The sequence below is a fragment of the Morone saxatilis genome, unplaced genomic scaffold, assembly GCF_004916995.1.
Source record: "Morone saxatilis isolate NCDOM2014 unplaced genomic scaffold, NCSU_SB_2.0 Contig24, whole genome shotgun sequence".
NCBI classification, from domain to species: Eukaryota; Metazoa; Chordata; class Actinopteri; family Moronidae; genus Morone; species Morone saxatilis.
This window is the reverse complement of record NW_023339807.1, coordinates 15,838,013-15,852,029: the sequence shown is the minus strand read 5'-3', so window position 1 is coordinate 15,852,029 and position 14,017 is coordinate 15,838,013. Positions and strand designations below refer to the sequence as shown.

General features: G+C 42.9%; 1 protein-coding gene across 1 annotated transcript in view; it reads right to left on the bottom strand.

Annotated features, from left to right (window-relative positions):
• The window catches only part of LOC118336588 (CUGBP Elav-like family member 3), a gene marked incomplete in the record, with an annotated part of 26,444 nt that overhangs the window by 10,810 nt on the left and 1,617 nt on the right, over nucleotides 1-14,017 (bottom strand).

Genomic DNA, 14,017 nt, shown 5'->3' with positions numbered 1-14,017 from the left:
CACACACACACACACGGTCAGAGGAAGGAGTGATGTACATTTTTAACCCCACACCTTTATCGACTCAGCATAAACATGAACTTGTAGAAAACACACACACACACTCCGCCCATACAGTTTTCACACCGTCCATCCATCATATCCCAGCCCTGCTGCTGTTGCCGTCCATCCACGCTGTCATCCATCTTGCACTATCAACTCATCGATCAGTCCCGTCTTGTTCATTGATTTTGGGCTGTGTTGTAGAGCAGGCTGATTGTAGCAAGATTTGTATCCACTAACCCTTTATCTCTCCTTCTATCCATCCATCACCTCTTCCATTTCTTCCTTCATTAGTGCTATTCAAGCTCATCCCCGGGACCGTAAAACAGGCCGAACAGGAGCGCGTAATGATTCCACACTACAGTTTATCAATCGATGCTTATCAGTTTCTGTGTGTGTGTGTGTGTGTGTTTGAACTGCGCTGACCTTTTAATCATTTAAAGTAACCACAAACTATAAATGTCACATAATGAAGAGAGACGAGAGGAAGAGAAATGGAGATGGAGAAAAGGCAGCAGGTGAGAGGTGCACACTGCTTCTACAGAGACAACACAATGGCATCGGAAAATTGGCATGGCAACCATCTCGTTGTCATGGCAATCATATGACGGCACACTGGGTAGGTAAACAAGGATGCTGGTTGCCAAGGGCGACTGCTGTGCTCTTCGGGTAAACAAAGAATTTGTGCTGGAGAGTGCTTCGCTGGCTTCATCCGATCCTGCTCAACATCTCTTCCATCTCTCGCTCCGAGTTAATGTTACGAGCCGAGAACGAGGAAATGAACGGGGCAGAAAATATATGAGAATAATGTAGAGATGTGGGCAGTATCCAGAGGAAGAAGTACGTGTGGTTTGGCTCCAAGCGAGAGAAGGAGAGGGAGAAGGTGAAGGAACTGAATCTATATTGTAGTAGAGTAATTAAAATTCCCTTGAGCCTGAGAGAAAAATGCAAATAAAGTACAGTCCCTGTTCGTCAGTCACACTGTACTCCTCTCTCTCTCTCTCTCTCTCTGTTCCTTTACTCCAACACACATCAACAGCCACACGCTCCTTTCAAGTCAAATTATCCTCTAATTACTCACGTTCCAATTAAGACTTAATCAACAGTAACCATCTGCAAACGTGCGCACGTACAAGGAGCTGGCTTCATGCTGCAGCGTGGTTTGATCCGTCCCGGTGCATACGGAGGAGTCCTCGCTGAAAGACAGAGTTTCTGTATCTCTGAGGAAATTCATATACATATGCGAGCGGCGGCGGCGCGCGAGGAACGAGATATGTGATATATGATCGTGTGTGACCTTGTATGACCACTCGCACTCAGTGGAGGCACGTCCACTCATACACGCATGACCAAACCCTGCATGCAAACACAGCTCCATTTGCATGCTGTGGTGCCAACACAAATACACACACAGTACATGTCACTCACACACACACACACACACACACACCCTTATACACTACTGAAGCCGCCCTTTAGCGCACACAGAAACAAACACATACTACACACATACAGTTAATCTGACTCCCTGCAGTAACGCAGAGAGGATTGTGCCAGGATTAGGGGATATTAAATCCTTGGATTATCCAATCAAATCGTATTCTCCCCCCTCCCCCACCTACGCAAAATCAGTGGGACAAACCATTGCACTACATCATGAGGGTAGCGGGAAGTGTGCGTGTGTCAATGTGTGTGTGCACGTACACAATTTGGAACATGGATTAAACTACGGTGTTGAATCAATGTTATCATTTTGGTCTTTTGATTTTTTTTTTTTTCCATCACAACACTGGGGGGAAATACTCCAAACACAAATATAAAACTGATTACGGTGCACAGCATGGCAACAGACAATGTGTGTGTGTGTGTGTGTGTGTTTGTACTCTCTCTTCATATCTCCTTCCTCACAGACACACACGCGCACACACCCTTCCCCCTTCAATCTCCCTCTGGAACTCTCCATCCACACAATTTCAGATGTCCATTTCCAGAGCGCACAAGAAAGGAAAACTATTTTTATCCCTTCTCCACGATCTAGCATTATTTCTCCCTCTCCCCCATCCTCAACTCCATAATCCCCCACACACACTGCCTGATGACACGGGCATCTCTGCTTTTTTATCTTTTTCCATCCTCTCGCTCTCTCTCTCTCTCTCTCTCTCTCTCTCTCCTTTCTCATTCACTTCCCCATCACATTTTTTTCTCCATCATTGCTGTAACATGCCCTGCAGGCCTACAAACTCATTATCATCAGTGTAGTGAACCCTTATGTTGATTTGGCGAAACCAAAATTGAGCTAAACAGCCGTAACTGTTCGCCGTTTTACACAAAACTACATGAATGTTTAATATAATTCAGCCTTAATTTTTAACACCACAAAACACTCTGGAGTACCTAAAAACACATTTAGCGCAAAATCATGTAAAAAAGATGGCAATATTTACAAAATAAAACAGAATATTTCTGCTTGGATATCTTGACGATGGTAAGCCCTTATTGTTTGTATGACTGCTGCTGTTTTTAGAATTAACTGACTAATAATCTGCAACTATTTTAACAATAAACTTAAACAGAAATAATAAGAAAAAATGAATATTTTCCATTTTTCTTCTATGCCAGTAGGTTGTAAAAACCAAGACATTTTAATCCGTCACATTAGATATTTTGGGATTTGCTGGCATTTTATAAACCAAACAATTAATCAAGAAAAAAATTGGTACAGTATAGATATTGAAAATGATCATCAGTTGCAGCCCTACAGACGAATGTACTATCTACATACTTAAAACGATAACCAAAATGATCAACGCTTCATCTATATATCATCATATTTTTATATACTGCACTGTACACTGAGTGTGTTTACATTTCATTACACACTGAAGCACAAACACTGCGGCTCCCTGATGAGTTCCCGGCTCTCACTCACAGCTGGATGAAGACATTCAGATGTGAGAAAACAGAGAGTGTGAGCGGGAAGGTGGAGCAGCACAACTCCACCCCATCTCTCTCTCTCGTTTCTCTATCGCGCCACGCTAGGCTTTGCATCCCCCAGGTTACCTAGCAACCTGGCATCTCGCTCAGCTCCGTTGCCTGGCAACGGGGGCCTGCAACCATAATACAAGCTCCTGAGCGGCCCATCCCCCTGCTCTCATCCCTCCTTCCTCTGTCTCTCTCATTCCATTCTTCACACCTGAGAAGGCTGCCCTCCTTCTCCTCCACTCAATACTTTATCTGGCAGTTAACCCTTCATCAGCCTCTCTACTGGAGCATGGATTACCAACATATTCTCTTTGCTCTCTCCTTCTCTGTCTGTCTTCATCACTCTCCATAGTAATAGTATCACACCGTGCATAAAGCAGAACTAACTACCCTGTTGATCCCTGTAATATTATGCTGTTTCTGTCAAACCCCAATGAGAACATTCTGCATGCAGCACTGGAGCACTCACTGAAATTTGATCCTTTGGATTTAGTCCAACATAATCCAACAGCACTATAGCGGATAACTGTTAGACCTATGCACTTGGACCTTCTTTCTATTTTTGGGAGTGTAAGTCCTTTGGGAAATGAGCTGGTGAATTAAAAAGGCTGCGTAAAGCCATACAAATTCATGATTGCAAAAGTCTCATATTCACTGAGATTACATTCACTACAGCGTCAGCGACACATTTCTGGATGCTCAGATAGTTACAGCGCGGAAAGACAAATATGCAAATGACCTGTATGTCCTCTTATAAATACCCTTGTGTCTATTCCATTGGGGAACATCAAAGGCATACTTACAATTTCTAAAATGTCCTGTGTTAGCGAACTCTTACCAACATGATATTTGGCTGATCAGTTCTAACACAGTAAGTGAAATTGTATTAAACTCTCCTGCTACTAACTCTTTAAGTTAGTAACATCTTTACTTGATGATATTTCCCTTCACGGTTTAAAGAAAGAGGTTTGAGTATTGTATATTAGTATTCATATTGAGTTACACTCATTCACACACTCAGTACACAGGACTATGGCTATAAACACACAAAGTGAAGAAGTAAATTAAATCCAGATCCTTTCTATTTACTCTGCACATGCCCACATTCCTTCTTAAAAGTGCATTATTAGGCCCGACTCAACAAACCAACGACGGGGAAGCTGCACAAACCCTGTTGTCCTATTCTCCTGTCCTCTGTCGTTGAACAAAGCCTTATGAAGTGTGGTGATCTATTTGGTGTATAAAGCTCCAGCTTTGCCCTGTGGTCATTGTGAAAAGGCCATTATCTTGACAGCAGGTTGAAGTGTGGTTAGAGAGGAGACCCCGGAGCAGAGGTCACAGCCCAGGTGCAGCTAAAGTCCTGTCATCCCTTTGCCCGACTAATCACATACACACACATATACACACACACACACACATGCAGACACACACCAGCGGCCCCCTCCGACAGATGTCTCTGTTTAAACTGACAGAAGTGCGCCCTGACTCCCTCCCACTCCTCCACCACCCAGAAAACCTCTTTCTTCCACACACCACCCGTCTGCCCCTTCCTCCACGCTTATTATGGCAAACTTTTGTCTTGTTTCCTCCTTCTCTCTAACCCGACCTCCTCCGCTCCTCCCCTGTCTCACCCTCCCCCTCTCTGTCTATACACCCCTATTCATGCCAAACCTCTTCATGGCCCTCCTCCACCACTCTTAACCCCCCCCCTTTCATTCAGTTGAATTCACACACTCATTCAGTCCCCCTCTCACGGGCCCTGCTCTATACGTCCATCTCAGTGCAGTCAGACATATAAATTTACATGCTGAGACAAGGTGTCTGGATTTAGGCCAACAGTCTCACATGGACGGTAGAAACATGTCATAGTCATCCCTGACTTTTCATAATGTATATTGCAGAGTTTTTGTTGTTTGTTTTACTTGAAATCTCGTTTCCAGGAACCTATTTGTGTTGACTGAGCCCGTGCTATTCAACCAACAGAAGGTGTGCAAACACTTAACACTTCATCTTCATTCAGCTACATCTGCATCATCTTTCAGTTGAATGTGAAACCTGTTGTCTTCCTGTTCCCAAGCACAATAAGATCTGTACTTGGCAATGGAAATTAAAGCTTGAATGTTTCAGTAACTGAATAAAAGGAGAGATGTTTGCCTTCTTCTGGCACTGGACATCAGTGACACTACTCACAGATCAAACTCCTATCCAAGTGCAAATGCTGAGATCTGGGCATCTGTTAAGGTCAGTGCATTTAAGTGATTTTTTGGCACGCTTTGCTTCTTTAAAACCCCAAATACATAAATGAAAGACACCCTCCTTCTATGCTTACAATAATCAGTCAGTGTGTAACATCTATCTTTAAAGTCTATTTTAATATTGAAGTTTTATAACTGGACATGCCTTGATTTCCAAATTCATCACCTTAAGTGTGCAGCTTGCAGTAAGCCATGTGTGAATCCGGGATTTAAATGGCCGCACTAAAGCCGCCCACGCTGTGCTTCACTTCAGGTTTGAAGCCGGCTTTAAGTTGCGAGTACAAAGCTCGTATCAGGCCAGCATCGGATGCAATAATGATGACTCATAATTGCAACTAAACCGTTCTTTTCCTTCTATGAATGTGGAAACTAGGCGCTGCAGATGGATTTACAAAACAGATGGTGTGTGATACGGACTCAACTTAACTTTGGGCTACTTTAGAGCTCAGCATCTGACAGACACAGATTTGGCAGTGAACAATCACATAACCTGGTAATCATGTGTCCACACAAACATCATTTTGAAACTGGCAAAGATACAAATGTTCCTCTGTGTGTGTGTGTGTGTGTGTGTGTGTCAGGCCTTAAAGAGGCAGGCGCTCTCCAGGGTCAGGCTTTTATGAGGCTATGATTAGATTCTGCCTCAATTTTGTGGTGAAATATGAGGCAGGCACTCTTTCTCTGTCCATGTTGCATGCACAAATGCACTCACACACACACACACACAGCAGGGACTTTTGTTTAAAACAAATGAGCTCAATCCCCCTTGGTCTTAGTTGTACACAATCCCACACCAACACCCCTCTGCCCTGCATATGTATCACTTTCTCTGGCTCCTCCTCTCACTATACTCCTTACACACACACACACACACACACACACACACACTTGATTCTACACCTGTCCCTCTACTCCCTTCCCATCCCACACACAGTGAGGATAAAAATAGAGAAGCAGCACAAGGGAGGGGGGAGCGATACACATCACAAACCCCATCAGGCGGGGAGAGATAGAGGTAGAGGGATGGCAAAGAAGGAAGAGACGGAGAGAAAATGAAAGAGAGAGAGAGAGAGCGAGAGAGGGAGCTGGGGTCTGTTCTAAATTGAAAGTGCAGCAGTAAGCAGTGAGGGGGAATAGTAAACAGTGCTGCTGACCACATAAATATGCTAAATTAGCCTACAAAGTCGCCCTAGTGGATAATTGCTCATCATAGCTTTGCCCCACAGGGAGGCAGCCTGCCAGGCATCTTAGAGTCCACATGGGAACAGATCATAGACAACATGCACACATTACACGTCCTGAGTCCATCTGATTAACAGAAACTACAAGCACTGGACGATGGACACATAAAAACATGGTGCCTAACTTCACAGTCATTCCCTCTGCACACACTGAAGGGACGGCAATGTTTGTTCTGCTTTCCTTTAAGAATTAAGTGATATAATGCTCACTAGTAACACAGAATTACTAGTGAGCATTATAGAGACCATATTGTGCACGCAAATAAATATTTTCAGCCAGGGACATAAATAAAGAATTCACTGTTTCTCTCTCCGCTCAATAAAATACATAACAGCTCCTGTCATGTTTGCATGATCCAGCAGTAAACCTGGAACTACTCCAATTTATTGGTTTACGGCTGTCGGACCGTATGCATTAAATCAATATCACTACTATAAACTTTTACTGTATTTTTCATCAGTGTATCGATCTTCTGCTGTATCAGTTATTGTTAACTACTTGTCCTGTGGCGCTTCTACTGCCTTTTTAATAATTCATCAGGGATGAAGTCTGTCATGGGAAGCACGATGTGTGTATGACTAATTGTGTGTGTGTGTGTGTGTCTAATCAAAGAACAGGGAGCAGAGTGCTGCCTGGAGAGCAGTGAAGCATGACAACACACACCTGGTAAGCTGCTTATCACACTTTCATTTCACCTACACTGAGATCTGCGGATGCCGGCGTGACCAAACAGACAAGCCTGAGTGTGTTTGTGTGTGTGATTTGCAAACATGGTGTGTCTAACTGTACGACGCACATTGTGTTTGGAAGTAGAACAACAACAGATGAAGGACGTGATAAACGAAGGCCAGCAAAGAGGAGTGCCAGATTAAATGGAGAGAGATATCGACAGCAAAGAACAAAAGGAAAAGATGAGGGGAAAGATAGGGGAGGAAATACAGCAGCAGTAGCCTTGGGAGAGATAGAGCGATGGATAGATAGAGAGGGGAGGGAGGTATGAGGTTAACATCTGAACAGGCTGCGAGTTAAGTGTGGCCTGAGACAGAGAGAGAGAGAGAGAGGGAGAGAGAGAGAGAGATGAGAGAGGGAGGGAGAGAGAGAGGGAGAGAGAGAGAGAGAGAGAGGGAGAGAGAGGGGAGAGAAGAGAAGGAGAGAGAGAGAGAGAGGGAGGGAGAGAGGGAGAGGGAGGGAGAGAGAGGGAGGAGGAGAGAGAGAGGGGAGAGGGAGGGAGGGAGAGAGAGAGGGAGAAGAGAGAGACGAGGGGAGAGAGGGAGAGGGAGGGATGGATTGGGGCCGAGTTAGGGAATAAAGTGCAAGGACAGTTTTGTATGAATGATTAAGCTGTGATTCAAGTGTGTGTGTGTGTGTGTATGTGTGTGTGTGTGTGTGTGTGTGTGTGAGCACAAGTGTGTATTTGTGGCGTTTTTTTTGAAAGGTCTATTCGAGTATGCAAAATCTTTCTGTGCGCGTGTGTCATGAGTGTACCCTTGAGGTTGAGGAAGGCTTGAGACCCCAAACTACAAACAAGTGACGATGTAAAATGACTGAACTTGGATGTACATAGTTTAAGTCCTATTTGTTATCACGGAAGCAAACATGTAGCTGTTCCTTTAGACTTAAATACAGAGAAACTGTCAGTGAATCTCCGGGTGTAAGGGGAAAAAACCAACCAGGTTTACTCCTCCTGTACCTAGTAGGCATAAAACTATATTTTCAGCTTGTGGATATCTGTTGGCAAGAGTGCGTTTCAATCTCAAACAGAGAGCCTGATAAAAAAACCAATATATTTTACTGTGTTGCTCTATGGTACCAGGTAGACCTGAATTATAGCCGTGCTGATAAAAGAGTGAACTATTAAAACCCACAAATAGCGAAATGAATTACTTTAAGTCTTTGGCTAGGTAAACACTTTATTGAAGTCAGGTTCACCCGTGGCAGTGTATTTAACAAGCTAAATCATTTTAGTGTGTATTGGATTCAACAACAACTTATATTACACCAGTTTTGGGAAAAGCTGGCAGTTTGCTTGAAAAAAGGATGAAAGAAGCACAATATCTGAGAGTGTGTTAATGAATAGCGAAGTAAAAACACACCCAATGACGTTAGCCAGTTTTATATACCTACGCTTTTTATAAGTACAACAGTTCCTGACTACTATCCCTGCCCATTGGAAGGACGGACGCAGTCCCAGATCGAATAAGGAACAGGTGTCGGAGCAGGCCCCTTAGATATAATACACTGGGAATTTGACTACCAACATATACAGCAAATATGTGATGAATGCGCTAACGGGAGAAGTGACAACTGCCAAAGTACAACATGTGACGGCAGGGTGACAGCTGGCCAGTAGATAGACACGGGCCATGTCCTTATGACGGCATGCCGAGGGCTCTCCCAACGCTTTTTTTTTTTTTTTGTTTTTAACCCAAGTTTAATTTTTTTTTTTTTTTTTTTTTTTTTTTTTTATTTTTGTTAGGGCTGCGGCCCGCTGTGCTGCGCGGGCGCACCAGCTTTCCAATTACAGATATTGCTGTGGTAGGCGATGAATCAAATAAGGTTCATCGTGGAGAGGAGTCACCTCTGAATCTGATGTAACTAGCAGGCAAGTTTGTAAGACCACGCAGCATCATTGCTTCCTGCGTTGTGCAGTCCTCGGTTCTCCCCTGCCACCGCTTCAGGAGGTTGACCTCAGTTCCCAGCAGTCCCTTCAAACAGGCGGGCCCAAGCAGAAAAACTCCCTAAACATGGCTTTATGCCTTATTCTCTTAACGATACTCTCCTTTTCATCTCTCTCAACTCCCGCTTTCCTTTATGGCTGCATTAGGGGGGATGAGGGGGCGAGGGAGAAAAGGTCGGGGCTAAAACAAACAGGAGATCGTGGAGGGGGGGGGGGGGGAGGGGGATCAGAACGCACAGTAGCCTCATTCAGCTGCAACATTTAGAAAAAAAAACAAGCAGCTTTTTACAAACACACTGAAGTGCCAAGCGAGGCTTGTGACTCTTCGATCAGTGCAGACCTCTTTCTCCGTCATGCAACTGCAGTATTAGAACTATACAATTTAAATCTGCACTCTCGAATGGCTCCTCCATTCCTGGGTCTACGTGAATGAGCAAGTTCCTACCTTTTGCTGCTTTATCTTGGGAAGATTATTGGGAATGGGAGAGGGGAAGAGGAATGTACCTGATTTTTTTTCCTCTCCAGCTCTTTTGAACAGTTTGGATTTGATTCATTCAGAGTTATAAGAAAAGCCACAGCTAAACTGTAGGCATATAACAGATTAATTATGACCTAAAAGTGCAATATAAATAAATAAGTGAGAACTGACCTGTTGTTTGGATGGGATTTCCTGTCTTTTACTATCTTATTCGTTCATCCAACACTGATACTCTTTGAGAGAAAGTAAAACCCCAAGAAGGTAAGCGATTCAAAAATGTGAACAGACGCTTTGGCCTTCCCAAAAAATATGAACACTGAATGAAAAGTTTTTCGTGAATGTTTAATCTGTCATATCCAAAAGAGACCTTGGTTGAAGCAGCAGAGGGTGATTGAAGGAGGCCAGAGCACAAAGCCCTTTTTCCAAGAAACCCTTTTTTTTTTTTTTTGGGACCCTCCCAGGAACATTAGCCACGTTTTTTAACCCCGAGGAAGCTGGGTTCTTAAATTTTGTTCTGGCAATAGTTTTTTGTCCCCCGTCCAAACATCCCCCTGGGCCAGAAAATGTTCCTCACACAGGCAAGGTTTATTGGTTTCCAAGTCAATATTAAGGACTATGAATGCTAATGAAGGATGGATAAATTTTGATATTTTAAACACGCTATAAGCAAGACGAAACATAACACTCAAAGAATCAAAATCACCACAGTAATTTCAGGAACACGTTACTGTGTTGTTGTCCCAGCCACATGCAAAAAACTCACTTGCTTTTTCCGTTATCAACTCCTAATTTACTTTTATCTTCCGTGACTCCTTCAGATGTTGTAGATGTGCAAATTGGAGTTTGGCACCAAAAAATAAGCTTTTGATTCCTGACTGAGGTTTCCTGCTTTATCTCAGTTCCCTGCGAAAATTAAATAAAAAAATAAAAAAGGCGCCAAAAAAACGCTTCCTTAGAAGTTTGAGTCCCAGACCCACCCGCGTACCACTTCTGAACGCCAATGGCATAGACCCAGTGTTTTCAACCTTAAGACAGTGGCTGTCCAAATGCCCCTCCGCCTGCCGGTGGAAAGGGGCCTTTCTGGAGTTGTACCAATTCAAATCCTGATTCCTCCGCTGGATCTCACATCAATACCATGCTTCCAGGTGACTTCTGTTGTGCTCCTCCCCAAGAAAGCAGGTCCTATGTGACGGCCTTGTATTGTGGCTTTAGGTGGATGGCCACAATTCGAACCTGAAACATTATATAGCTTCTTTAAAATTCACGCAATCGTCTCTCAGCAAATATTTTTTGTTCCGCCTTGTGTAACAAAATATACGTACTCTGAAAGGTTTTTTTTTTGATATTAAAGATAGACCATAAGATAACAAGCCAGCTTTTTGTTGTCATTAAAAAGCCTCCATTTTTTCCCACAGCACTCTTTTTTCATAAATACAGCCGTCATTCGGCTGGACTCTTCTTTCAACATAAAAGTATCAAAACATTACCCTTGAAATGTCCTTAGGTCCCTTTCAAGTGATGTGACCCGCCTGCTTTACGCCACGCACCACACCAGAGTAAAACACCAAAGCCTGTTAGTGGCCGCAGAGAAAAGCTACTCAGGTTTTCTGTTGACACACGCAGTGAAATCAGGCTTCCCAGAGCATCACCTCATTTTCCACCATTCACCTACACGCCACAAAAGTCTAAGCGGCGGTGAGATTTTGTTGCGGCGTAACAAGAGACTGCTACAAATGCGTGTGGTCCCAGAGAAGAAGAAGCTAAATAATGCAGACCCGGCACAAAACGAAAATAAAAGTGTATCATGCTTGAAAATCTAACAACAGAAGCAGCTTGTTCCATGGGAGAGGAAATGAGGAAGTGATGTGGTATTTGAAAGCCCTGCAACACTTGAAAATCCAAACAATGCAACCACTGCCCCCCCGAGAGCTGTTACCACCTTTTTACTTATTTACTTGACCTTTATGAAATTTACAAAGAGAATTGGCTAAAAACAAAAAAAAAAAAAAACAGCAATGAGAATTTCTGTGGCATTAATAAGGTCTGCAAAGGCAAACAAAGACTGGGTTTTAAGTGGAGATAGCAAATAAATCAGGGGTAACAAATGAGTTTATACACACCAAATGCTAGGTTCAATAAAAGGGTAAGCATGCCTTTATCAAGGGTGCTGCCCACAGCACAGGCACACGCAACACACACACACACACACACAATGTGCTCTTCCAACAACACGCTGGTTTAAAAGAGCCCCTACAGCTTCAATTGGTGTTTTCAGGAAACAGTGACCCCCTATTTACATCCCCCAGCCAGCAAATTACCGAAACTAACATTCTTCACCACCTCCCGGCCCCCCTTGGCCCCGTACAAGCAAGGGTTGGGCTAACGGGTGTAATTTTTCTAGACATAACTTGCCATCCAAGACGTGGCTTTATAGAAGGCCATTTTGGTGGTTTTATCAGCGCGATGCCAGAAGCTGTGTTCATTCAAACACACCACATATAATATTCTGGTGACAGGATCGCAGGTAAGGGGGGGCAAGTTACCAAGGTCCTCACGTGGCCTATGAAGAAAAGCAGATCCTTGTATGAAAAACATGTCGGGTTGACAATTTATATCCTGTGTCCACAGAAGGGGCTTGGCGATAACAATGAACAATATGTCAGCAGCAGACCTGAGGTCACGCGCCAACCACAGGAGTTTCGATCAAATACGAGCTCCCGTCTCCATGGTGCTAAAAGAGATTAATTCCACCTTGATCAGGTGATTTACTTGGAAAGCAGCAGAACATGGGCATACTTCCGCAGAGGATTACGGACTGGAATTATCATTAGCTGTTAACATTTGCTGTAAACAAGTGTAACATGTGTGATTTAACATTTTTTGTTTAACAAAGACAAAACGGCGTCCAGAGTTTTAACCAGAGAAGCTGAAGAAACACAAAAACGCTGAATACATACAGTATTAATGTTGCGATGGTTGACTGTGCTGTACTGAAAAACGTCCTGGCAACTGTGCTGACATTGCATTTATTCCACAATGTTGTTTATTAAACAAGGATTCAACCGAGGATATTAAGAAATGCAACTATTTTGTAACGATTAATAATTAAGTCAATTACAAGGCAGAATGCTCCAGCTTTCTTAAAATGTGGATGATTTTGCTGTTTTTTCCCCCCATTTTAATATTATAAAACAGTCATCTTTATGATGTTCAAACAAAATGAGCAGTACTACAGGTCACTTGAAGCTCTTGAGAAATTGTTAGGCACTGAAAAGTAAACACTTTCTTGAAAATAACGATGGGTCACAATAAAAATGGATTTGTTTAATTGCTCCCCCATTTTTGCCACGGTAAATGCCTCCCTGGTACATAAATTTCTAGACACAGATTTGAGCTTGGGTTAAAGGCTTACTAGTTTAGTTACAAAATTCCAGCCATCACTTCTTTGAACCTTTTGATCAATTCAGCGGCAGAGAAGTAAGCAACAGCATCATTTAAAAAAAAAAGAAAAAAAACACTTAAATTAAACTCGTCTTAATCTCTTATTTGTTTTTTGGAAGGTTGTTTTATTTACAGTGAGCCCGCTGCCCTCACCAACATATCAAAGAAGGGCTTGAGAAACATAGAGCCTTGCACTGGCAGCAGAAGCTATGACCTTTGAATGGTGATGATGATGAAATGGTGGGATGATGATTTGATGGTGGTTTTAAATATGGCTTTGAGTTCCAAAAAGCAAGAGGGTTTTTTACAGCCAGACTTGGCCATGTGCATTTCTGCAGGAATGATAGCAATACACTCAACAATTATATAGAATTATAAAAAACACATGAAAAAGTTTACAGTTGAACAAGTTTAAACTCATCTTTTGTCAGTAAATGTCGGCTTCTACTCATAAACTTGGGATATAGACCATGTTGACTAGGCAAATTGACGCAGGGGGACTACACTGGTTTTTACACAATGTAAAGTGGTGTGCAGGGATGGATAATATCCAGAAAGCAATAAATGACGTGTTTAATAACCACACACAACACATAAATAAATTATAATATATAGCCGTCACAGAATATTAAACTTCACAACAGAAAACCTGTGCTGCCATAGTCAATGGCACCAAAGTAGCAACCGCAATCAACTTGCCACGTCCAATTTTAAATTGCCCAGCGTGGAACTTGCAGGGCTTTCTTTCGGCCGACCGATCAAAATAGACAGAAAACAGATGCCATCAAACTACAGGGCCCAAGCGTTCAACTTGTTAGGTAAGTGAAATAAAACACGAACTCACCGGCATCAATTTTAGCTTTCGTACCGCAATTATAGCCTAAACCAAACAACAGCACG